The sequence below is a fragment of the Neopsephotus bourkii genome, unplaced genomic scaffold, assembly GCF_033783945.1.
Source record: "Neopsephotus bourkii isolate Nb327-2 ecotype Australia unplaced genomic scaffold, CSIRO-AGI_Nbou_v1 NB_1526, whole genome shotgun sequence".
NCBI lineage: Eukaryota > Metazoa > Chordata > Aves > Psittaciformes > Psittacidae > Neopsephotus > Neopsephotus bourkii.
Window position 1 is genome coordinate 1,997,280 of NW_026902002.1, and position 25,620 is coordinate 2,022,899.

The 25,620-nt window shown below is 42.2% G+C and overlaps 1 protein-coding gene across 7 annotated transcripts in view; it reads left to right on the forward strand.

The window, feature by feature from the left end:
* The first annotated feature begins 646 nt into the window (after window positions 1-646).
* The window catches only part of SEMA5B (semaphorin 5B), a 281,602-nt gene continuing 256,628 nt past the window's right edge, over window positions 647-25,620 (forward strand). For all 7 annotated transcript variants that reach the window (XR_009727959.1, XM_061370066.1, XM_061370069.1 and 4 more), the window contains exon 1: window positions 647-1,148. The gene's annotated coding sequence lies outside the window, so the exon portion shown is untranslated. The remainder of the gene's footprint in view (window positions 1,149-25,620) is intronic.

The window sequence follows — 25,620 nt, forward strand, 5'->3', positions numbered from 1 at the left end:
GGAGGTGGGAAGCGCAGCGGTGCCGCCGGGCAGCGGCACAGCGGCGCTGCCTCTCCCTTTGCGCCCCGCGTCGCGTACTCGACTCGCCGCGGATTTTCCGCCGCCGTCTCCGCTTCGGCATGAGAAAACTTTGCGGCTTCACTGCCCTGGCTCACTTCGAACCAGTTCGCACACGGCGAGCAGGGAGACATCGCGACAAGGAGACGCAGCCGTAGCCGCGAGCCCCTGGAGACGGGAGCAGCGCTCCACTCTCTGCTGGCTGCAGGCCCTGCCGGGGGCCTCTCCAGGGTCCGCTGCCGTGGGGTCTGCATGTCGGGCCCGAGGCTTCCCCCGAAGCCGCAGCCCCTCTTCTCTATGCGCTCCGCTCCCATTCCAAACACAGCAACGTAGCCGGCCCTTCCCCTTCCAGGAGGCACGGAAAGGGGTGGGTTTAAATACAAGCATTGCGCCGCCGCTGGCTTTCATCCTCACTCTGGGCCAGTGCCTCTCTTCCACCCTCCCCACTCCGGCGGGTCTTGAACCTGCCCGCCCGAAAAGTGTGCCACCCCCTCTATCCCCGACCCCTCCCCCCCGGGCCAGCCCCTCTTGCCCCCTCTGCAGGGGCTCCGCGGAACCCCCTGCCGGCCCGGGGCGGCAGGCTGCGAGCAGCGGGGAGGGCGGCTAGAGCTATTCGCCTGCGAAGAAATGCCCTGTTGAACTTTGAATATATTAGTTGACATCAGTGCGAATTGGGGCTGCCAGCCCCTAGCTCCCTCCTCCTTCCCTACCTCCTCCTTCTCCGCCTCCTCCTCCTCCCCCCGGTCTCTGATGGAAAGAGTTGAAGCCGTGCTGATAGGAGCCGCCTGGAAGACACAGCTGAGCTCAGGGCAGGACTTGGATCCCAACTCCGGCCGCGCCGCGAGGATGCTGCCCGCAGCCGCTCGCATGGCCCGGGGAGGCGCTCCCTAAGCGCCGGGCTGGGCAGAGCTGCTACTCCGCACCCTCACTCGCCCCGCCGAGCCGAGCCGAGCTGAGCTGAGCCGAGCCGAGCCGAGCCGAGCCGAGCCGAACCGCGGCGAGCCGAGTCGCGCCGAGGCTATCCCCGCTCCTGCGGCCGCCGGAGCGCGATGCGCCGGTAAACTCCACACCGAGAGCCCGGCGGCCACCCCGTAAGCGAGGCGAGGCAGCGGGCTGGGGGGCGGACGGTGGGCCCAGCCCCGGGGCGGGGGGCACGCAAACTTCCCAACTTGGCGGGGGGACGGGGCGAGCGGGTGGCCCTGGGATGGGATCTCGGGGAGGTGGGGAGTCTTGGGCTGCCGTGGGGTGATGGAAGGGTCGGGCGCCGTGCGGCGCTTGGGGATGTGTTTGGGTATGGCGTTCGGTGCCCCCCGTCCTCCTTCCCCCTCGGGCTGCAGAGCGAAAGGGGCTTTTTTGGTCGCTGGTTTTGCAGTCCGGCAGCGCTAGAGAGGACGTTAGCTTGGAGGTGGCAGCGGAGGTGGTTTCTGCCCTCTTTCTCTCCTGCTACCTTTCCAGCTCTTCCTAATCAGCCGAGCGGGGCTGTGGCGAGAGGGAAGAGGGTGCAGCGGTGGGGAGCCGGATAGCCTAGACAGAGGGATAGTAATGATTTTTTTTTTTTCAGATGGTAATTTGTCTTTGTGGTAGGGGTGGCCCATTAAATTTCAGCTCACGTCCTGATGGAGATCAAAAGCAAAGGGGAGAGGGAGAGGGAAGTAGAGAGCCTTGTGCAGCTCCTTAGCTCTGTGTATTGTTAGAAACTTGGGGGTGAGGGGGGATGCCAGAAACAACCTTTCTCTATCCAGCTCTAAGACCAGCACCAAAAGTTGAAGATCCGTATTTTCCAACACTACCATCTGCTCCCCGGTGCTGCCCGGGAGCACGCTTACTGTTACGCCTCAGAGGAAACAAACAAAAGGTGTGCTTGGCAAGTCGGTACTGAACCTGTCTGTTCATGGGCTTTTAGGTGGAGCCCATGTATAGAGCAGGTATAGAGGTATCTGTGTCCTAAGGGTTCAGTCCTCTGTTGGTTCAGTTTAGACTCTTAGATAATTTCCTGCCCTTAAAAAAGGTCTCCAAACGTGGTAGATGCCAAGTCCTAGTTTTCTTGTTTTGTTTTTAAGTTAGGTTTTGATCCCCTCTCCTCTCTTCCCCCCTCCCCCCCTATCCCCCCCCCCATTTATATATGGATAGATCAGTTTGGGATCATAGTTAAGTTTCATTTTTTGTTATGCAAGTGTTCCCTCTCATTACAGAAAATACTTTTCCTAAATTATAGCCTGAGCAGCAAGAGGTTTGCTCTCTTTGCCTCTGGATGGGTTCAGTGGTAGGCTGAGACCCCAAGCCGACTGCACTGCAAACAAAATAGAAACCCGCTAAGCTAAAAGTTATAATGGGCTTTGATTCTGACTGCTCTTTGAGATCAGTGAGATCCTGGGTGAGTGAAGTCAAGGAGGAGGAGTGAGAGTAGTTGGAACAAGCTACTCATACAGAAAAGTGCTCTCTTGGTTGTATGTGTGATTTGTAAGCACCCAGGGGAGAAAACTGGTCATAAACTGCAGAGAAGAAAGCAATGGGAAAAAGAAAAATCCTGGTGATACTTAACTTTTTTTTTTTTTAACAGAGATTTCATTTTTATACAACTACTTGAATCATTAATATGTTTTTAAATTTTTTATCCCTTTTGGACTAAACTTTTTTGTTCAGTTTGGATTGGATGACAAACAGACTTTGCACTAGGCAGGCTACAGTAGGGGATCTTCGCATTTTATGTTACACCTCTTAGATTTTCAGTGAAGTGGAGGCACTTTCTCCTTTTTTTCCTCTCTTTCTTTCTTTCTTTCCTCAGAGGTTATGTTTTTGTCCTCCTCTGTCAGGGCCATGTTAATCCTGAAATCATGGTGGGGAGAGAGATTGTGCCATTCAAAATATAGGTATTTGCTTTGTTCGTGCCACCAGCCCATTAGGCTGATAGAATTGGCGGTGGCTGCCCTCTGTGACCTCCCTCCCTTCCCTCAAAGAGCTGAGGCAACTGGGGAGGAGAAAATGTGCAAACTCCAGAAAGTGAAAAAGCACAACCAAGGAAGACAAAAGGCTTGAACTGAGAGACGTAGGGGATGAGGGCCTGTGTGAGGAATGACTTTTAACAGGGTGGATCTGGTCAGTTCATACAGACTTGAAAAGATGGCTTGGGGATGGGTTCAGCAGGAATATGTGTAGCCTGATAGAAACTCAGTACAAGTGGTGCTGTAGGATTTTAGTTGCTTTGCAGTAAGATGAAAGAAGAGCCCAAATAAGATGGCTTTGGTTGTCCAGTATGATTGCCCAGGCAGACAGCTGACTTGGGGGAGGATACATCTGCACCTTACAGTTTTTGCTTCTTACTCTGTAGTCAGTTGCAATAGTCCTGCAGGGCTTGGGCTGAGACTTGATGGGTCCTTGTTAGAGGAAATGTTCCTGGAGAGCAGTGTCACTCTGTCATATTTACCATGGCTAGAACAATGTATTTCTATTGTAGTCAGGATTAATAACCGTGTAAGCAGTTATGCTAGGGTTAAATAAGGCCATCTGCATGAATATGTTTTCCTGAAAAAAATACATGACATGCAAAGTTTTGTGGTGAAGTCTAGGCTGTTAACTTGCTGTTTGGCAAAAGGGGGCAGTATCAAACAATACCACAAAGCAATCCACTGTGCATCAGATTTCTTATGTGTGCTGTATTTACTGGGATCTGTGAGTTTAGGGTGTTATCCAGTAGCCCTTATTCAGGTAATTCTTCTAAAGACATCAGGGAGGTTAACTGACTGCGTAAAAGATGCAAGATTAAAGCTGTCACTGTTTTACTTTGTGGTTGCATCACTTCCATACGCGGTTTGATCAGTGAAAGCTTGGAAGTACAATGCTGTCAGTTAAGGACAATGATAGCAAAGCTACTTTTGTTCACAATAAGTAGGCTGACAACAGTAACCTTTTCTTACTCCACTGATTTTAGGGAGTGCATGATGAAGCCCAAGCTTTGCATTATTGTTCGTATAAAACACCCTTGAAGGAGTTGTCATCGCTGTTTTCCATAGTAAGAAAACCAAACATTTTCTCCTCTAAATATAACTTTTTTTGAGAGCTCATTTGTTTCCAGCCTAGAGAAATATATTGATTCGTCTTATAAAATACTGGTTTAGAATGCATTTAAAAGCCTTTTCAGATTTTTTTTTTTTTTATATGCCTGGAATCATTAGATTAGCATTTCTTGGTTCATTTTTTACTGGGAGCCATGGGTAATTTTATCAAGGGTCTGTCATCCGAAAGCCATGCCATGCATTGGACTCCATCTTTCTCAGTGATGCTCACTGCCTCCATGGCAAGAGCTGCAGTGGCAAGTGCAGACCAGCCCTAAGAGAGGGGAAAGTGGTGAGAAATAAGGAGTCTGTCATAGTAAGGTGAAGGTGTTCCACTGCCGGGGCAGTGGCAAGAACCAGAGTTTAGGTGCAGTCCAGTGTGAAGTCTGCAACTGGATTTGCCCCACTTCAGATCATGGCTAACCAGATAATTTATGGTGTAGAACTGAAAAAGAGAAATTTAATCATCTGCAGATAGTGGGGGAGGCAATTCAGAATGGGTTTCTGGGGGTGAAGTTCATTTGTGTTTGTTGTGCAGCAGATACATAGTTTCAAGTCCTGCTGAGATTGCAAAATCAGTCTTAAGTGATGGATTTATCTTTTACAGACTGAATACTGTGAAGGTGAACTGTCCCTATTTTAGGTTGGATCCTTGTGATTTAGTCCAGGAGACAAACCGTGGAGTATTGCGGTGCTGTCTCTGCTGTGCTGTGAAATGGATTGTGTCTGAATATAGGTGGTGTTGACTTTGAGGATCAAGTCAACACTTCTTTGTTATCCTTCTGTTGCCTTTTTTCTTTTTCTTTCTGAGAAGGAAAAAGACTCAGTTCACTGAAGGGAGTATGTCAGCTAGTCCTATTGCGAGTATTGTTTCTCTTCCTTTTACACTGGATTGCTGACTCTGCCAGCATGCCCAGTAATGGGACTCATTCTATCTCTGTCCATGGTGGCAATTTTTGCTAGCTTCAGTGGGAGCTCTTTGAATATGAGATACAAGACTGAGACAGGTATTTGAGCCTGCAACTTATGTGGACAGTGTTTGCTTGCTAGAGATAATTCTTCAAGCGCAGTATTTATTTCACCTCCGTTCTCACTGCTGTCCAAAGAAAAAAAAAAAAAAAGAAAAAAAAAGAAAAATACTGCATGACAGCAGTTATTCCTTACCCCAGGGTCAAACCATGTGAGCAAAGTGCAGCAGAGCTCCGACAGCAGAACTATGACTTTTGGTATGCAAGGTCTCCTTGACTACAGCGCTGAGACTCCCAAAGTTACCTCTGCCTCAGCACTCACATAAAGCACAAATTTTTAAGGTCCACACAAAATCGCTCAAAGTGATTTTCTGATGATAAGTGTATAAGTAGTGATAACTCTAGAAGTGTTACTGTTATCTATAAGCCAGAAAGCTTTGTTTTGTTTCAGAATGTAGTAAGTCTGGGAGGTAATTTACATGTGAAGGATGTTTCCTGTTTTCCTGGTGACAGGGCTATTCATGTGCTTATAATTAAGCATAGACCAAAGCACTGTGCTGGTTAAGGACTAATGTGTCTTTATTTATGTTTTAGTGAGCTTTAAATGAGACCATAACTACACATGATGGTTACTAGTCTTAATCCCCAAATCAATTGCAAACACCTTGGGAGTTTATAAATCATTTGTGTAATTTCATTGTTTTTCAGTAAGGGGTCATTTGTTGAGTGGAGACAGCACAGGATAGTTTCTTCCCAGAAGCTGCTGTGAAGGAGCTTGATCTTACAAGGTTAACATATCTCTGGGAAACAGCATCCTACATGATCAGGTCTGGACAAACACAAACCATAGCAGTGTCTGACCTCTGTGGGTCTCTTGCTTTGTTGAGCAGGCTAAATGCTTATGGGCTTTCTAGTTTCAAGATATAACATACTCCCTATTAGGCTGTTGCCGAAAGCCAAATAAACTGCAGCGTGCCAGTTTCAGAGGTTTGACTTTGTCCACTCTGCAGCAACATGTTACCAGCTGAGACGAAGCAACCTGCAGAGAAGAACCATAGTCATCAGTTTTATGTCTGCCAAATATTGCACTGCACTCAAAAGCTTAATCATAACTTCAAATCTGTGAAGCAGCCTCCCTAACTGGGAATACCATGTGAGGAGCTGCTGATGTGAAATGGATCCTCCAGCAGTCTTGAACCCTTCGTGCTATGGAGGACACATTCGGATGCTGGAGATGCTTAGATGTTAAGCAGAGATGCTGTCTCATAGTCCTGCAGAACAGCCAGTCGAAATCCTATGTACATGATCTATATGCTATTTGCAGTTTAAGAGTTTGGGCTTCTGAAGTTTATATACTTTGCAGATTGCTTGTGCCATAGTCTTCAAAAACTGTTAGCTTTTAAGACAAGCAGATGGCTTTAACAAAACATATTTGCTGGCACCTGAAACAGGTGGATCTGGAATCAATTTATGCAGTGTAATTTTTTCACACCCCTTTTGGAATAATTTTACACTCAGGAGCCACCTAAGGTGCTTATTATATAGCCAATAGGGAACAGCTTCTGTCTGACTACATAAGATTTTATGCATCTTTTATAGCAAATGCCTAGATTGAAATGCAAAATTTAGTGTTGGAGTGCATGTGAATTTGTGAAACTCCCCAGAGAAAATGTGGGTGTGTGTATCAGTGAATGAATTATGCTCCTCCATAGACAGAGAGGTCTTTTTTTAGTGGTAACAAATGTCCTGTGTTCAGTGTTTGTCATTTTGAAAGGAGTATTTTTCATTTCGAGTGCAAACCTTGTGCAGGTTACTGATGTGGAAGAAAAAATGAAAAAACAGTTTTAACTTTATTTGAAAGGATAACAGAATGAGAATTTCTTACATGGTATGCAAAGTGTCCTGACTCAGAGACCAAATTGGTGTTTCCAAACTATGGCTGTCACAGTTATGACTATTTAGAATCATAGAGTCAACTGGGCTGGAAAAGATATTTAAGATAATAAAGCCCAACCTTCAGTCCATGACTGCTATGACCACCACTAAACAATGTCACTAATGGCCTTATCTACATGTTTTTTTGAACACTTTAACCTATCTTTAACAGGTGAGTTATGTGAGAAAGGAGAAGATCCTGCCTGTCTTTTTGAGGGGCTGGGAAAAAAATTCCAGTGAAACCTTGGCCACATTCGCATTCTTGCAACAGAATCAGGGCCAACAAGCTTACCAGGCTGAGTACATTCGTAGTAAGTTCAAAGAGGTTTTGAGTGGGTGCTGGGAGCATCTGCACAACTCAGAGGTAGGATTAAGAACTAAATCTGGGAATACTTTAGGGTCAGCCTCTTAAGGGAAGAGGGTGCTGACTACAGATGGCCTATGCACAGGTGTAATTACTTTGTTGTGTTGCCTGGCCACGTGGAAGTTGTTTAGCCTGATGGTTTAGCTAAAGGTTGCTTATTTATCTCCTATGATGCTGATTTATAATAGATCAAAGATTAGCAGAAAAAAAAAAAAGAAGGCAATGAAGGAAAGGGTAGGAAGTTCACTGTGGATAACCCAGTTTGACAGTATAATATAGTAAATTCAAGAACATAAAAAAGATGCTTTTTGGAGCCTGTGTATATAATGCAGGGAAGAAAAAATTGGCTGTGTCTCAAAAGTTTGTTAGAGTGATTACAGATCCCCCTGCCCTGCCTCATATTCCTTTCTCTGCTCTTTCTTCCTGATTGAAGATGATTGTCTGCCAGATGGAGGTTTTCAAACACATGGTTTGGACAGGACAATCAGTCTATATTTATAAATCACTTAATATTTCACTCTCTGACCTTTTTTGGGGTCTGCTCCACATATGAAGGGCATTTTCATTAATAATACAGAGCTGAGCCCCAGTTTCTGCCTGGGTGCCAGGTGCTCCTCCAGTCCAAGAGAACTTAGCTTTAGTTGTAATTGCAGCTAGTAACCACCTATTTTAAAAGAAAAGACAACAGGGAAAATAATATCGTTAGCAGCTTGTGGTAGCTTAAAGATACACACTTTATTCAACATGAGCAGCTGTGCGCTGAAACTATGTGCTGTTCAATACTAGTGAAGGATGATGTCAACTAACACATAGTACAAATTCTGAAGAATTACACAGTTCCTGCTTTGTGAAGATAGTTAAGTGATATAAAAGTACAACTTAATGCTTGTTTCCATTTTGACAACCATGCTTAGCAGTCAGAATTAATAAACATCAGGGAGAGAAACTGAGACATAAAAGGACTATGGCCTGGACAATTTTGAGCTCATCTGTTAAAGATAAGAAAAATAATGCTTGCAGAGAGGCACCAAGTAGGATTGCCAGTGACTGAAATCAGTATGAATTTAATTTCGAGGTCTCTGAATCTGGTTTTACATGACTTGCTCAAGGTCGGAGTGCATTAGTGGCAGGGGCAAAGTCATAACCCCTGAAAACACTTATTCACACACTTAATTCTAGATATGTAGTTAAACCCTATGAATAAAATGTTTCTTCTCATTGCTTTTCCTCATCAGAGGCATAGATTTGCACCTTACAAGGCTGTGCAATTATATCCTTGCTAAACTTTTCCAGTAGGTAACTTGATGGTGCAAATCCTTTACTCACCTAAGCAGTTCGGTTCAAGTTAGTGTGACTACAGTTTGAGGAAAAAAGTACCCTGATCATAGGTGCACAACATTTTGAAAATAAATATTTTGAAGATCATTCCTGTATTTTATATGTTTATATGCACACTGGACATGCATCTGTGCAGACTGAATAAAACAAAGCAAGTGATTAACATCTTTAAAATTTAACATTTCCCCCTGTTAAGCAACAGAAATTGTTCCCAAGAGAGTAATTTACTAGATACCTTCTGTATTTGTCTAGGACTGTTCATCAGGAATACAAACCATGATGTTGCTAATGCTATGTGTTCTCTCTAATGGGTCTTTGAAATATTAGACCAACTTATATTTGGAATGAGCTTTGCACACCTCCTTCTCTGTGACTGCTTTGCAAATCCAGGCTTCAGTGTTTGCTTTGGAGAATTATGATTTTATTATACTCCTGGAATGCTAATAGCACTTTGTTTTTTTTCTGTAATTTTCTTCTTTGTATTTATTTATTGATTTTTCATTTGAGCACAGTTTTGCAGATAATGATGGTACTACTGAGAATAACTGGTGTGAGTTAATTTCACAAAGGCTGAAGTTACAATGCCATCCTTCTCTGCCAGAAATCTCTCTATAAATTTCATAAACTAAGGCATCCAAAATGCTGAATTAGTTAAGACGACTGGGTAAGATTACTCCCAATGTTGTATTTCATTTGTAGTTTCATAAAGACAAAGTGTATCAAGGCTGAAAAACCTAAATTTGATTTTTCGTTGAAAACTCATTGGCAGGTTTGCAGATGACAGACTTTACAGAAAGTCTTTTCTATGGTCACTTTCTCAAATGAAGAATATTGAGTTGTGAGAGAATGAAGATGAACTGAGGTTTTAGCATTTCACCCTTTAGTTTACATTTTACTTTTGATCTCTGGGATTCTTCCCCATCTAGTCCCTCCTCCTACAGTGATGGATGGTAGCTCCAGAAAGGTGCTTTCAGTCATTCTGTCTCTCTTCCCTGAAGGCACAGAATTTCCCTGAGCTGATTCGAGTTCAAGTTGGTTGACTATTCTAAACAAGCATCCAATTTACATTTAAATTTTTCTGAAGGAAGAGAACATCTTGCAATTCTTGGTTAAACATTTAAAATTCAGCAGCCCTTGTGATTATGTTGCAACTTAGTTCCTAAGCTGCTAGGTTCTTGGTCCTGTTATGCTCTCATGTGGAGATCAGAGCATCACATTTTCTTGCTGTAGAAATACTTGTGAACTATAGTCAGCTCATCTCTTAATATCTCTGTGATATTTTAGTATGATACTGGATTCTATGTTTTTTTTTCCAATCCCTATTACCTGACAGCTCTTCTCTGAATGCTTTCTAAGGATGCTACAGCCCAAAGAAGATGGCGGGTAGAAGATGCTACTGCCAGACAGTAGAACACAAAGAAGATGCTACTGGCAGCTGCAAAGGTTTGGGAGAACTGGAAGAGCAGAGACTGCAGAGCAGAGCTGAGCAGGGAGATAGCTGGAGATAAGGACTATGAAGTTAGAATGCAGAAAATAGGGATAGTGATACAGGATGTTCTTGGTATGAGGAGCTTGGTGTGGTATATGCCTGATGAAAAACCAGAGTAGCTGTAATGGTAAAAAGCAGCATCAGTTTTTTACTGGCAGAGGAGAATGGCTGTGAGGTGTATAGGGACTGCAGCAGCAGCAGAGCTTGTAAATGAGAACAGCATTTTATTAGAGGAGCTTTCTGCAGGGAAATGCCAAAACATCTGTCTGCACTTTGCCTAGGCATAACCAGATTTCTTCTTTCACTCGGGAGCTCTGTGATGTAGTCAAAGAGGAAAGAGACACTTTAACTGAGGGCAGAGTTCAGGTGGTGTTTCTAGTGAGGAAGCCATTCTGTTCTTGCCAGTGTAAGATGTGAGCCTGAAGAATAAAACTCACTTTTGCAATCTGTACAAATGCATGAAGTAGTACTCATTTCAGTGAAATGATCTGGATGAGAATTTACTGGCCTGAGTTCTTGATTGCTAATGCAAGGCAAACACTCTTAAACTATTTCTGAAAGTGTACAGTTGGGCTGCATGGACCTTAACTGTGATACTTATGGTCTGAGAGGACTAGAACGCTCCCATAAGTAGTACAGTTTCTGTTTTTAGTTTAGAAAGATGTTATCATTTAATGAAAACCCTTTGTTTTCTGGCAGCGTACTCTGCTATCTATTTACAAAGCTCTCACAGGACCTGGATGTCCATGAAAAGTGCAAGAGCCCAATTCTGCTCGCAGACACACTAGTGCAGCCTCCTTGAAGACCTGTGACTGTGCTTGACTTGAGGACTGGTAGTATAAGCCCAAAACCTCAAAGACAAATTTGTACCTGTGGTAAAGAATTGCATAAGGATGGTACTGGTCCAGAGGTACTCTCCAAAACTAGGTCTGCAAGATTATGCTGTTGCAAAACCCAGCACCAAGAGAAGCATTTCCAGCTTTAATTAAAACAGAATCCAAAACATCAAGAACTTTATTTCCACTGAATTTTAAGTTTCCCAAATGTTTGAGCATGAGATGCAGAAGTAATTGATTAGAAACAGAAGTAAAATAATGAGGCTTGGGTTGTTTGGTTGTTTTGTTTTTTTCCTTTCCTGTGCTGATTCGACTGAAGAAGGAAAATAAAAACCCTCTGAAGTTTTTACTTGGGTTGAGTAAGACTTCTCTCCACAAACAGACCAAATGAGCTATTGAAGTGCTTCAGTGCAGTTATCACGAAGACCTGAGCCAGCTGGATTATTTACACGGCAGATTTGTACCTGGTAGAATAAGGCCTTTAAATTAATCATATAAAGAATTGTAAATAATCTGGTGCCTGCAGTTCTAATGGTCTAAGATGTTTGTAGAAGAGATAAGGGCCTGATCCTGCACCAAGGGACATCAGTAGCAAAAATTCCATTTATGTAAGTTGCAGTTCTTATCCAAGTATATTTGCTTTTGAAATTGGCATACTACCTGAGTCAGGACTGCAGGAGTTGGCCCCAGGTTTTCAACCTGACAGTACCTCTTTAAAATTCAGCAGTATAATTTAGGCATCTCTTATTTGTTTTGAATAGCAGAGCTAACATGTCTGTCAGTTACAATGACTTGATAGACATGATTAAAAGGCAGGAGATCGGGAAAAATGCGAGTTTATCACAGCCAACCCTCCCTGATGAAAAAGTAAGGAAGTGACTCAGTGGCATATTTGCAATTGAGGTGTAACTGAAAGCATTTTTAGATATGTGTTTTGCAGACTGCTTTGTAATGGTGTTTTCTATTATGACCAGTTTCTGGAACAGATTATCATGATTGTAGGAAGCACTTCAAAGCAGATTGATGTAGGAAGATCTTTCATCGAAAACTTTGGCTTCTTTATAAGACAGAAAGCTACAAATGTGTCTGCAATCTGTGTTGTTTCAGCTACAACAGCATTTATTTGGTAAAAATGGGCTGCTCTTAATTTCCAAAATGCTACAAATCTCTTTATACTTTGCTGGCCCCTGTTTCACAGAGGGTTTCAAAGGTTGTGTTTCCTTTCTCCCATATCCTTCTAAATTTCTGGTTTGTATTTTTTTAAAGACTGAGATTTAAACATTGTAATGAAATGTTGAGCTGCATCTGATAAACAGCCAGACACTAATTTAATATATCAGTGGCCAGCCTTTCATAGAACAGATCTTGACACATCATCTAGTCCATTTCCCATCCTCAGACAACATCAACTGTACCTCCACCATTTAGCTGAACACTGACTCAGCTGAACTCAGCAGTAGCTAAACTTTGGTAGGAACTGGAGATGTGCTTAAAATACATTAATCTCTGACTTGTCACCCACAAGACTAGCTATATTACATTTAATCAGGACTCCTAAAAACTTTCCTTTTAGGCTAGAGTCTGTATCTTTGAGAATTGAAGTCTTCTACATACTTGCAAACTCAGGAGCAAACAGGAAAAGCCAACTTTCTGACTGGTACGAAACTAGGTGGTAACAGTACACTGAAGTGTGGTGGGATGCCAGTGAATTCTTCTTGGTTTTCAAGAATATTGAAAAGGGAAGAAGCTTGTGCAGATAATGCAAGGCAGCAGTAAGAAGAAAGAGAAGAATCAGCTAGAACAGTCATGCTCTGTGATATTTAGTAGCACATGTAGAGGACAGGAAGAAGAATTTACAAAAAGGTTGTCATGTTATTTTGTGCCTTAGCCAGATACCATATATTAAATCCATTGCATTGTCCTTTATGATTCTTAAGTGAACAAATTTCCTTTTTACCAGGGAATAAGCTGAGGCAAAGAGAAGTTGAGCCACTTGTCTAAGCTCTCAGAGGGAAGCAGTGAATGAGAGTCCTGCAGTCACAGTCATTTTTTCTTGTTTGACAGCAGAAATATGATGAATTCTTTACATTAAAGCAGAAGGACCTTGAAATAGTCCCTGCCCTTCCTGGAAATTGTTTTTTGCTATAAAGCAAGGCCAAATGGATACCTTATGAATACTTACAGTAACTGTTAAAAATACTTTTTTTTTTTTTTTTTAATTCACAGTGTTGTCAAACGTGCAATTCTGACATATTAGTTTGATACCCAAACACTGTTGTTGTTTTTCTCTACCACCTCTTTCTGTAACTAAACTAAACCATGTTGATGTGTGTTGATGTGTTGCCATGTCGATGTGTGAAGCCCCAGCAAGATCTTCTCTTTACTTTTCTGCTCAGGTGTTTGTGATGTGGCAAAGGCTGGTGGTCCCTCTTGTTTATTGAAGAAAATATTTGTTGACAGAGAGACTATTCCACATAACTCATCTTACAGGTTGCCTCTCGCTTTCCTATAACCACATTGCCTGGTGTTCACTATAGAAAGTGGGAATGGAGGGGCTGAATATACTGCAGGTTCATGTATCACCAGACATTCTTAAACACTGGCCTGCTCTGCCTTCACCCCTATAAGGGCTCTTTTTGCAACTACGTTATGTGGTACTTCTTCAACCTGTTCATCCCCCATCATGGTTTAAAAAGCCTGCTTTGTTCCTTGCTGAAGGTGCTTCACTTCTTTCTTGCTTTGTTACTTAATTCCATAAAAACATATTCTTTTAGCCTGGAATGCAATGCAATTATAAAATGTGGTGAGTAAATGAAATTATCTTATGCAAAGAACTTATGATTCTTTCTGAAAAACTCTCAGATCACTTTTAAATAAGCTTCCAAAGCAGACAACTCTATGAACCTTTTCCTACCCTTTCTTTTCTCCAACATAGAAAGTCAATAGCTAAGCACCAATTTTGCCTGTATTTTTAGCAAGCATAAATTAATCTACTTACTGTATAGTATGCTTCTTGCATCTACACATAATTAAATCATATTTGTTCTTAGAAACTATTCATCTAGTGTAAACCTGCTTCCTGAGTAAATATTCCTTTAATTAGTAGAACAAATAGATTGCGGGATTTGGAATTGATTATCACAGCATTCCTTTCCCTGATGTCTGCTTCAGATCTGCACAGTGGAGAGGTCTGCTAAATACAGCCAGGGAGCACAGCGGCAAGCTTTTTTGCAGTTTGAAAATAAATGCATCTTATGAATACTTCACACCTACAGAGCCCTTTGTTTGGAGATTAGAAAGTGCTTTGCCATCCTATGTGGGTTTTGTTTATTTCAATTTTAGGGGAGGAGAAATTGAAACAGAGAGAGATGAGGGTCAACATAGAACATCCCCATGTTATTAATAGGCATAGCTATTATATATACATATATATACACACACATACATACTAAGATGCAGAGGGGTGTACACTATTTGTGTAGAACAGCAGTGGACATGGCTTTTCATACAGGTCAGTGAAGTATAGCCTCCATTTTTGGATATCTGGTTGTGTATTTCTGGTCTCAGGCACCCTGAAAGCTCAAAGCAGACAGAAGATATGGAGAGTTAAAGACCCTGAGCATCTCAGAACTATGCCTCTCCAGCACGACACTTCATCTTCAGGTTTGGCTGCTGGTAATTCAGTGCTTAGGACTGCTTAAGTCCTATGCCAGTGGCAGAGCTGAGAAAGGAGTGCAGGTGTTCTGCTGCCAGGCCTTACTGTGCCACAGTAGGGCAATTTAGGCACAGTACTTGTGCATATCCTTGTCTTCATTGTGCAACCTCTAGGAGGTTGGAAACTCTCTGAACAAGCAGGATAGCCATGCCGTGTGCATGTCCTTAGTGTTTCTGCGCTTGCCTCTGGGAATGTGTGTGTATATGTGGGTGTCACTGTTTGCTAGTGATGTTGAGACTGTATAGAAGTAATTCCCCAGAAGTTATAGGAGAAATAAATTTCCTGTGGGAGGAGTGTTTAAGTGTTGTCAGCAGCTTCATGTTTCCTAACTGCATGGTAAGGACTTTTGATGGGAAAGGGTAGATTTTTGAGCTCTGACTTTCTCCTGTGGAGTTAATTATCTGGAGTTTAAAGCACTTCCTCTTCTGAGCTGGAGTTTCTTATGTGTGAAAAAGAGGTAAGAGGCCATAGCCGAATGAGAGCCCCAATTAAGGATGCAGGTGAACAAGGCGTGTAAATGGCTGTCTTGAGTCTGAGCAAAAGACCGTGTCTGCCAGCAAAATACTGTTTGGACATATCCTTAATGAAAAGAAAGGGTTTACTGTGGAGTCAGCAGCCAAAACATCCTTTCTGCTGTTTGAGTGCAGCATGCCACATGTGTTGCACTTCCTCCTGGCTTTGTTCAGGATTGTTGGCAACAAAGGTGGCATTTGGAGGAGACTCGGGGATGTCATAGTTGACAGCAGCAATTGGATGCTGTGTGGTATCATGCTAATAGGGACAGGTCTTTGTGCCTGCATGTCTTTGGAAGGGTTAAATTAAGAAAGGCATCCCTACTCCCACACATGCAGACTTAAAAAATCCTTTCTTCTTACAGTGCTGTTTTCTTTTTTTCCTCACTGGAGCTATTAGATGTAGCTGAACGTGGTCAGATAATGGACTGTGAAAGAATGAATATGTCACTTAAAAACATCTTTAGCAGCTAACAGGCTTACAGTTCTATTTCTCTACACACTTAACTCTGAAAGCTCAGAGGCTGTTCCTTCATATTTCTGAGGGTTTTATTTTAAAAGCAAAGGCATCAACTGTCCAGGCAAGTCTATGATGCTGGTAGTGCTAATACAGCCTGTGCTTTGTCAGCTAGCACAGGTATGCCTACCTGGGTAGCAGTTGTATCTTTTGCCTGTGGCAGTATGCTAACTAGAGAGTGCCTTTTTGTGGTTTGGTGTAATCCTTTTAACTACATGAAGATGTCCCAACTGTGTAATACAGTGCCTGCTCAGGAAGTTAACAGGAAATAGCTATTGCAATCTAGATTTACATCCTGGGTTATTGGTCATTAATTTTATTTTTGTAGGAAGTTCTAACTCATGCAGAGGTCAGAGGGTGCAGGGAACAGGAAGCTTAAGCCAACTCCAAGAGGATGTCAGATGAGCGCTCTTTGCCTCAGCTTTCCACTGTGAATGAGTATGAGAGTACATATAATCTGTTTTGTTCATTGAGAACAAAAGTTCTTTTGGGATGAGGAATTATTCCATGGATAGCAACTTGTGCTGTGCCACTTATGTGGAACCTCTACATGTCTCTGTAACAATAGAGTTAACTCTGTAACAAATAGAGTGAGAATCCATCCAAAGTCCAAGCACCTTGTGGTTTAAATGCTTTCTTTTTGTTTTCAGATAAAAATCTCTTTAGGTCTTCTATGCATTTAATGAAAATTGCTTTAGCAGGAATGCAGTATCTTAGAGAGCACTCTGTGTGTTTTCAAGTAGTTAGGAGTTGAAACCATTCAGTACAGTTGGAGCCTGAGCATTTTACAGTACGGTGACATGTAGCATTGATTTTACAGTTAGATGAGACTGATTTCAAATGTTCCCTTATTGAGTTTATTGGCACCTAAAACTAACACTGTTAGCTTAAAGGTTTGAATGGTTTAAAAGGTTAAATGGTATGCACATTGTACTACACACAGCTCAAAAATTTTGTTTAGAGAACCGAAGCAGTGAAATCTCTTGCAACTGGTCCTTTCAGCCTACAAAATTTCTGTGGGTGTCTAGCCTTGATGAGGTTTTTCAAGATCACTGGATAGGGTCTTCTTATATTTTTTTTTGTGCCTCTTGTGGAGAATATTTCTGGATGAAAACTGAATTGAAGGGAGAGTGGGGTCTTGTGTTGGATGTTCAACATTGCATTGACTCAGGTCATTCTTGAAGTATCTGGAAATACCTGGCATCCCTGGCTAGCATCAAGTTGTCTTAGAGGCTTACTGTGTGAGCATGTCCCACTAGCACTCCATGCTTTGTTACTCAGCCCCTTTACAAGGCAAATAATACTTTAATACTTCATAGAAATGCTGTGAGGCTTTGGTGACCAGGGTTTTTAAAGCTCTGGGGATACTTAGTCTGGGCCAGCTACAGAATTATAAGTATTATTATTGCTTGGAGTCAAGTAATCCTGTATAAATGTCACCTGCTTTGGTCAGTGTTAACAAGCAGAAAGGGTCAAGAATTGCCTGAGAAAGACAGACATGTGCTGTGATTGCTTAAATACTAACCTGGGAATTGGTAGATTTAAACTTCTAAACTCATCCCTATCAGCAGCTCACTCATTGCCTTGGGCAAACAATGGGAAGTCATTACTGTTGAAGTAATAATGCATAATAAGGAAAAAAGGTGACAGACAACATTTTCTAGAGTTGTGAGAATTAATTAGAGATTGTTCTAAAGGATTGCTTGAAAAGGGCTATTTATTTTAAATGGTTTGTCATCTCTGCATGTTAGTTGTATGCATAGGAAAAAATCAGTCTGAAGCATGGCTCCCATTTGGTGATGTCCGTTTGAAATGACCCTTTCTTTCATCAAAACAGCAGGAAGGACAGATGTGCGCTATTAAAACCAAGATGTTCTTGTTCAAACTGGCAGCATTATCTCTGAAACCCACCCTGCTGGGGAAGTGCTTGCAGAAAAACTAGATTCCCACCAATTCGCTGCTGCTAACTCTTCCATTCCATTTCCCAAATTACTTGCAGAACAGCTGGCATTAGCCACCCTGATTTCCTTTGATGCAAGAAGTTTGCATTTCCTGTTCTTAGATTCCTCCACACCTGTGCTCCCAGTAACAAGCAGTGATCAGCAATGAGTCACTTGACACACTGTGTGTCTAGTGTTGGCTTTGCTCCTGGTGACATGTGCCAGCCTGGGCAGAAAAAAAAGAAATTAAAAAACATAGACCCCAAAGGCATGATAACTTGAATTATTTCACTTCACCCCTTCCTGGAGTAGAAATCCAGCTTGCATATGGAGTTCATGAACTGGAAACAAGCTGCTGACTCTGTGGCTGCTGTTGGCTATGATCCTCGAAACCTCAGCATTCATACTGAAAGCCAGACCTCTCCGGTGAGTTAAGGCTTGCACACTAACTTTAATTGTTGAGCTTCCTTACAGGACTAAGAGATTACGTAAGAGTTGCCAAGGATCTCATCAGTGGTCTATGTTCCTAGCTAACTTGACTTTGAAGTGGGCTGCAAATGAAGATGCTCTCCATTAACTCCTCTACAACTGCACATTGCAAAGGTCCAACTGCCACTAAGTTCCTGTCATCTTGATTAGCTTTGGTGTGGACTGAAATGCCAAGAGCAAATTGTCTCTTTAGAGCTACCCCTCTAAAAGTTACTCAAGAAGTTACTGTGTTTTTTCCTCCTAAAATTAAAGCCTGTGAGTTGGATACAAGTCTCCTGCTATGGACCTGATTCGAATACTGCTGAAATAAAAGGGGAAGGGTGTCTTATATTCCTTCCATCAGCTTTGAATCAGCCTATGTTTTAAAGATACTTGTCCTCTCTTCTAGTCTGAACCAAGTATTCTTGAGGACTGTGCATATCTCTTTTGTTTCCAGAATTCGTACATTTAACTCGTACTGACATGGCCAGTTCACGGTTCCTCTCATTTAGTATGACTTGTGGTCCATAGAAGCAGGTTGGTTTTCATTACTGCATCAGACATGGATAGCTACCAGCAGAATTTTAACAGAAGGTGGAATATATCAATGTTGTACAACTGAAGTTAGAGCCAATAGCACATTTTACCTTTAAACTAGTGAGTCTTCCAAAGCCAGTATTTTTTTAAGCTGAATGGGGACTGTACATCTGTTGCTGTACAGCTGGAATACACATTGTTAAGGGCAGGGTGCCCTCTCCAGGGGCTGGGTGTAGTGCTTTATATGCTGTCCACCTGCAGTGGACTGTTTTCACTTGCCTGTGCTGAACTGTGGTCATGGTTGAATCTAAGCAGATTTGTTATTTAATACCACTGGCAGTCTGACAGGGAGTTATAGTAAAAATTCTAGAGTGCACTTGGTTGGCATCCTGTTCCTATCAGGAATTCCTCATGTAATGACAGATTCCTGTAGCCCTTTTCTGCTAGGAGCGTTATACCTGTTGTACAGAGAAAACCTCTAAGATGGTGCTGTTTATTGACACCAGTCTGCAAAGGGTAATCATAGTACCACTGCTTCTCAGAAAGAGCTTTTTGGCCTTGGCTGTCCTCTTTGGTGAGGTGGATTAAGATAGTGCTTAGCAGCCTGGTGTTCATGAGCTCCTGATGCAGGGAGGTGCTGCTGTGTTGGGTTGTCCGCAGAGGTCATGGATCTGCTGTGCTGAATGCAGAAGGGCAAGTCTCTTCTGTTTTTCTGTTAGAAATCTCTCCAAAAGCAAGAACAAACTTCAGTTGAATTGCTTCTCTTGCAGGCTGGTAAATTATGTGGCTCTTTTGCTTGGAAATGGGCTGAGCTCCAACCTTTCTCATGCTGCTTGCCCTGTGACCTCTGTTCCTTTCCCAGTTCCCATCTTCATTGTCAGAAATGGGCAAGCTCCTGTCTGCCGGCTGCCGAGCTGCTGTCGACCAGGCTGCTGCCCTCCCGTCAGAGCAGAGCTCTCCCTACCCCGCACAAGATGCTGGCAGCTCCCTTCCTTCCTTCTGCCCAGTCCCTGCAGGCTCTAGCGCTTGGATGTTGTCCTTTGCTTTCATCCTCCTAACCATACCTAATCCAGTGATTACAGCTGCTTGTGATTCACCAGAAAACCTCTGCATCTGTCTGACTGGCTGGTTAGTGTGGTAAGGCAACAAGGAGTCTTCAGCTACTCCAACCTTGGGCTGAAATACACAGACTTTTATTGACATTTTGAACTGAATGCTAACGGTAGCTGTTTATGAAGCCAAGAATGTGTCTCTTCCTGCCACCTGAACACTTTACTGAGGGTGAGGGCACGATTAGTCATTCAGCAGGCAAACATCTGGTGCTTTTGTGAGCCCTGCAGCTCTTCCTAGTTAGCAGGTCTCACCTCAGCCCTGGCTAAGCTTGGAATGTGTTACTGCAGGCATTTTAATTTTGTGTTTTTAGCCACCACCATAAGTGAACAGGAGTTAAACTTGGCTGCTTATGTGGTCTTTTCCAGTTCTGTATCCTTGTATTTCTAGATCCCAGCTCATTCTAGACAACCAATTTTCTCTCTAGGGGTGTGATAGATAAGGATTTCTTAGAGGATTTCTAAGCCATTAACTCTGTGCTTTCAGGCAGGATAAGAGTCAGAAAACCAGGGAGAATAAAAAATGCCTTTATGCAATCTCTGCTCCTTTCTTCCCCATGCTTGGCTTCTCTTTGGAATCAGAGAGTTACCCTTTGAACCTGGCAATTCGTGGCTGATAGCTGAATCATTGCAGATGTTCTTCCTTTTGATCCTTTTCCCTGCTCTTGTTTCTGTCATCTCAGGCAGCCCACCTAGGCTTTTAATTCTAGAATGATAACAAGTTTCTTTGTTTTCCACAACTGGAGAAATGCCCTTTTCCAAATGCCTCTCCTTGTAGCCCACGTGCAGTAACTGTCTTCTTCCAACTCTTCCAATTCTAAGCACATCTCTTATCCTGTCTGAACATAGAACTGCTCACTTTGTCTTTTGTTTGTCTCATGTCTTCTTCCAGAAGCAGTGAGATATTTGATGAGCTCCTGGTCCACCTAGTCTATGGCTGATGCACGGTGTCTTGAAGTTTGGAGCCTGAGCTGAAAGTGCATTCAGTTGTTATGAATGCAAACTGTTTGTAGACTCAGCCCAAAATTGCTCCAGATACCTTTGTAGATCTTAATCACAACCTTTTTTCTTCATCCAGACATAGCTTCCAGGCGCACTCAGTCTCAGAGAAACATGGTGCAACTGCTCTGTTGTTTTGAAAGCTGCAAGGAGAAGGGCCAGTTAAAGTGACCCTCACTATCATTTAGAAAGTAAAATCTCTGTGGTGAAAAGGCTTCACTGCACAATGTTTCAGTAGTTGCAAGGTGACAGATACAGCTTACCGTGATACAAGGGAAAACTTGTGCTCTTTTTCTGTGGTGTAACGTGTTTATATGTAGAGACTAGTAAGCAGACTGGTGGGTGTCTTTTGACTTTCTGACACAAATAAGAATTATTAGTAAATCATAAGCTAATTAGAATTGGAAAAGAGCTGGCGGCCTATTCAGTTCATCCCTTGCTAATATGGGATTGTTCCCTACAATATGTTTTCTCTCGTTGATTTCAAAGAACTAAGCATCTATGTGCTCTCTTGGGAAGCATACCATTCACCAATAGTGAACTCTGTCTAACAACCAGCCTAAGCTTCTCTTAATTTCCTTTCCCTTCCCACAATTAAATCTTTTTAGATTTTTGCATTTCTCCAGTAGTTGCAGATAGCTCTGTTGTAACCACGTCATGTCAGTGATCAATGATCAGTGTAAACTTCATTCTTATAAATTGCTGTTTATGCTGCTTCAAGCTTCACTCTGGAGATGTGTATCTTCTGGTGCCACTAATAAATGCTCAGCCCAAACTCCAGCATGTCCTTTGATAAAGCCACTTGTGCATCTTATGTGCTCTGAATACCTTATGTGTACTGGATACCAGTGGCACCACAGTCTTGAAGCTAAATGTGTCCAAATGAGTCTGTACAGTGGGAAGCCACTAACCTCTTTTTTTAAAGTGCATGTTAATACCTGTTCGTGTGATGGCCCTAGGAAAGTGATTTTGCTTGTCAGGATAAGTCAGGAGAGCTTCTGAATGAAGGCTTGTACATGAGACATCGTTTTTCCCAAAGTGTGTATGAGTGTGTGTGAGTGGGGGAATATATTGTAGCTGAGATGCATCAGTCTTCCCGGCTGTAAGTTAGGGGTAATATCACTTGCAGGTGTGATTGCTGTAACCTTCAGAAACCAAATGCTAAGCACTGCTGTGTCAAATCGTGCTTTATCTTTAAAGTAGGCTCATCTACCACCAAATCCTAGAGGAGCCTTCCTTTTGGCTGTGTCATATCTGAATCTGGACATAGAGTAAAAGGGTGTCAGAGGAAACTACTCCTTTTTAGACTATCATTGCCATCACTCAGTTTGACGATTAGGCTGCCATTTTCTTTTATTTCAGCAGCAATCTGGAATTGTACATCAACCACTGTTTCATATATTTTATGATTCATTGTAAATTAAGAAGAATCCTTTTTTGGAAGCCTGAAATTTTACCAGTGGCTGAAGATCCAGAGAATCCATTAGAGAAACAATACTAGTAAAAGCCAGAAAGGATAAAAAGCATCATTGGCTGTGTCTTTCGGTGTAAATCACATTCATTTCATAAAAGTCTTGAACACATCCCTTAAACTTTAATACCTGAATTTCAAGCTCAGCAGTCAGTGGAGTTTTTAGCACCAGCCAGAGAGTACTCATAGTTGGCAGGCAGATGGTCCTTTCCCCTCTTTTACATTCTTTTAACGCACTAACACTGCCAGTTGGGCGTTTGAAAGCCTCATTAATTTTCCTTGCTGTTTGGCAATAAGACCTTGCTTGTTCCTTGCTGTCTTCCGTTGCTGAAACCTGTGTGGCTTTCAGATTGCTCCTACTTGTTGTTTTGACATGGGGCTGGATTTTTTGCCTTGCTCAGGATCTGAGTGGTGGAGACGTTGAGTGATGTAGAAACACACTGGAATATGATGTCAAAAGCAAAGTGGTTACAGCATGGAGAGGTGAAATTTGGTGTGTGGGTGCAAGGATGGAATTAGAAATGAGAGAGAAAGGGTCGTGTCAAGACAACATTGATGTTAGATCCAGCAAACTCAGAGGATACTGTAACTTCCTCTGGTGAACTTATATGTGTTTTGATCTTGTGGAGTACCCAGTTAAGTTTCTCTGTATGTTCTGGAGAAGTCTCTTACTGTGGAGCTCTGGCAGTACGTGATGCAAATGGAAATGTCCCACCCCCAAAACCAACCAACTAACGAACAAAAAAACCCAACACCCCAATCCCCAAAACCGAACCAAAACAAAGTAACAACAACAAAAGGGAGAAATGCTTTACAATGTAACCAGCCTTTAATAAAGTGAATCTGCAGAAGTGGCAGCATGGAGCTTCATGTTGAGTGGTTTTGAATGGCTCCATATCTCATTAGCCAAGTTACAGGATGGATTTTTTTTATTGCCTGCCCTGCAAGCTCATTTTGAGACAGGTGTGTTAAAAATGCATGTGTCCTTGGTTACCTGGAGAGAGCAGAGGTGCTTTGTAGCTGAGTTGAGTTAAACGAATAAAGCCTGTATTATTCATCAAGACAAAATCATTTTCTGAATCTGAAAAAAAGAAGCTGTCTTGTCTTTGAAAATCATTTATCTGGCCCTGATTTTCCTGAGGGCAGCAAGTAGAAATTAAACTTAAGACAGAGAATGAAACTGCTTTTCTGTAGGATCAAGAAAAGTAAATTGCCAGCAGAACCACTTTTGATCAAATGAGCGTCTGCTGAAGGAATTGACTTTGCTGCCCATGCAGCACAATGTTAAAGTGTTCGTCTGTTCTCTAGTCAGTTAGTATTGCTTCACGTTCTTCCTCGTGGTGTTCCTGGCAAATTGAAGAAGATGGATGTGTAAAAAGTTTTGTCTTTCTTATGTGCCCTTGATGGTGAAGAGCTCACTGATAGATCAACAGTAGCTGCATCTGTCAGCATGTGTACAGAGAAAACACTGGTGCTAGGAATTCATGGTAACGGCACCTCTGCTGATGGCGTGGAAAAGCATTGCTTGTTATGTCATGGCTTGGACGTGAATAACATCCTACAGACCTTGACCCAGGGCATGATTGTCTGGGTTCTCACAAACTGAGAAGAATCAGATAGGACCAGATCTTCAATACAGAATTGAGGGTGATAATCATGATTCATGTCCTAAGTTCCTTTGCCAAAGGGTAGGATGTTGCTAGAGTCATTGTCTTTAAGGTAAGTTGTAATACTTATATCCAGACTCTCTTATCATTGTCAGTATCCATCCATTTCATACCTCACTGCTCTTTGCTTTTGAGCCCCTGAATCTTAAGACAGATTGCAAATTGGAGCAATTTGTATTCTTGCTGCCATGGTGAGTTAGAGAGTAGAATAAATCTCCGGAGGAAGGTATGTTGGACTTGTGTGAGAGTAGGCACTAAGCAACATCACCAAGGGGACCAAGGCAGCCACAGCTGGCGGGTGTGTTTGTGTGGCAAATAACAAAAGTAGTATATTGATTGATTTTCCTGAGCTTTTACACCAAGAGAGAAGATCTGTGGAGAAATTTCTCCATACAAAGAATTAGGATTGATGAGTTTGAAGAATATGGATCTGTATTCCTTTTGGCACATCAACCAACTCCTGTCTTCTAAATTACCCTCCTCAGACTTGTAACAAGCTCACCAAGTAACCAGTAAGGCTCAGCAAAAGATAATATATATTTTTTTGCCCTGAAAAGTCAGTTGATCCATTTTAGTCCTTGACGCAAACAGTATTGTTATTTTTTTCACTGATTCTCTCCTACCGTAGTGGTAGATGGTAAAGTAAAACCCAAACGATATACAAGGATTATTTAACCTCCTCTCCAGAAGGGAGAGTTCCAGATGTTCCCTATGAAGGAATGCTCAAGACATCCTGTATTTGTGTCTGCATGTAATTCTCCATAGCATTTCAATCAGTTATAGTATTTTTTATCTTCTCTTCTGAAACATTTGTACATCTCTATGATATGCTCTTAAACAGGTACTGTTTTCAACTCCTGACATGACTATGTTGCTGGACAGGGTAGAATATCTCCTAAGAATGGTTCACAAAATACTTGATCACTCTGAGCATAAGATAATTCAAACAATAATAACACATATCTTGCCTCCTTAATAAGTCTCAGACTTATTTTCTTTAAAGGTTTAAAGAAAATCTGCCATGTTTCTTATTCTTTTGTAAACTGTATTAGTTGTCACACATATCCTTAGAAAATCATTTTGTCTGGTTATTTTCTCCTCTTCATTATACAGCAGAACTTAATTGAACTGAATGAACAATACATGAACATGAAGTGGTGATTACTCAGACCTGCTTGGGTTAGTTCACAAATGTAATTTAACAATTTAAAAAGCCTTAAGTTCACTCAGTAGTTTTAGAGCATCAATCACGGAAATAATTAGAGCTTTCTAATTATGTCATGCAAATTATGCATTACACCCCCAAATACATATACCATATAGAATTATAAGTGTTGGGGAAGGCTTATTACTGCAGCTGTCTGCAGTATGCTGATGTGACTACTTACATTGCGGGATTGCAGTGTAATGAGTTACTCTTTGCTGGCTGATTCTCTGTGCAGTGCAGGCTGCCATCAAATGTGTTGTTTTAGTTGGAGTTGAGCTGGAGTAAGATGTTATCATGCCAGCTGCTCATCTCCAAAATCTTTTGTGAGATTGTTTTATTTAGGTTAACATACTTCACTTCTCATTTGAGGGCTAGGAGCACTCACAGGGTTAATTTTTACGTTCATCTGACAAGTGGTAACATGCGACCACAAGGCATA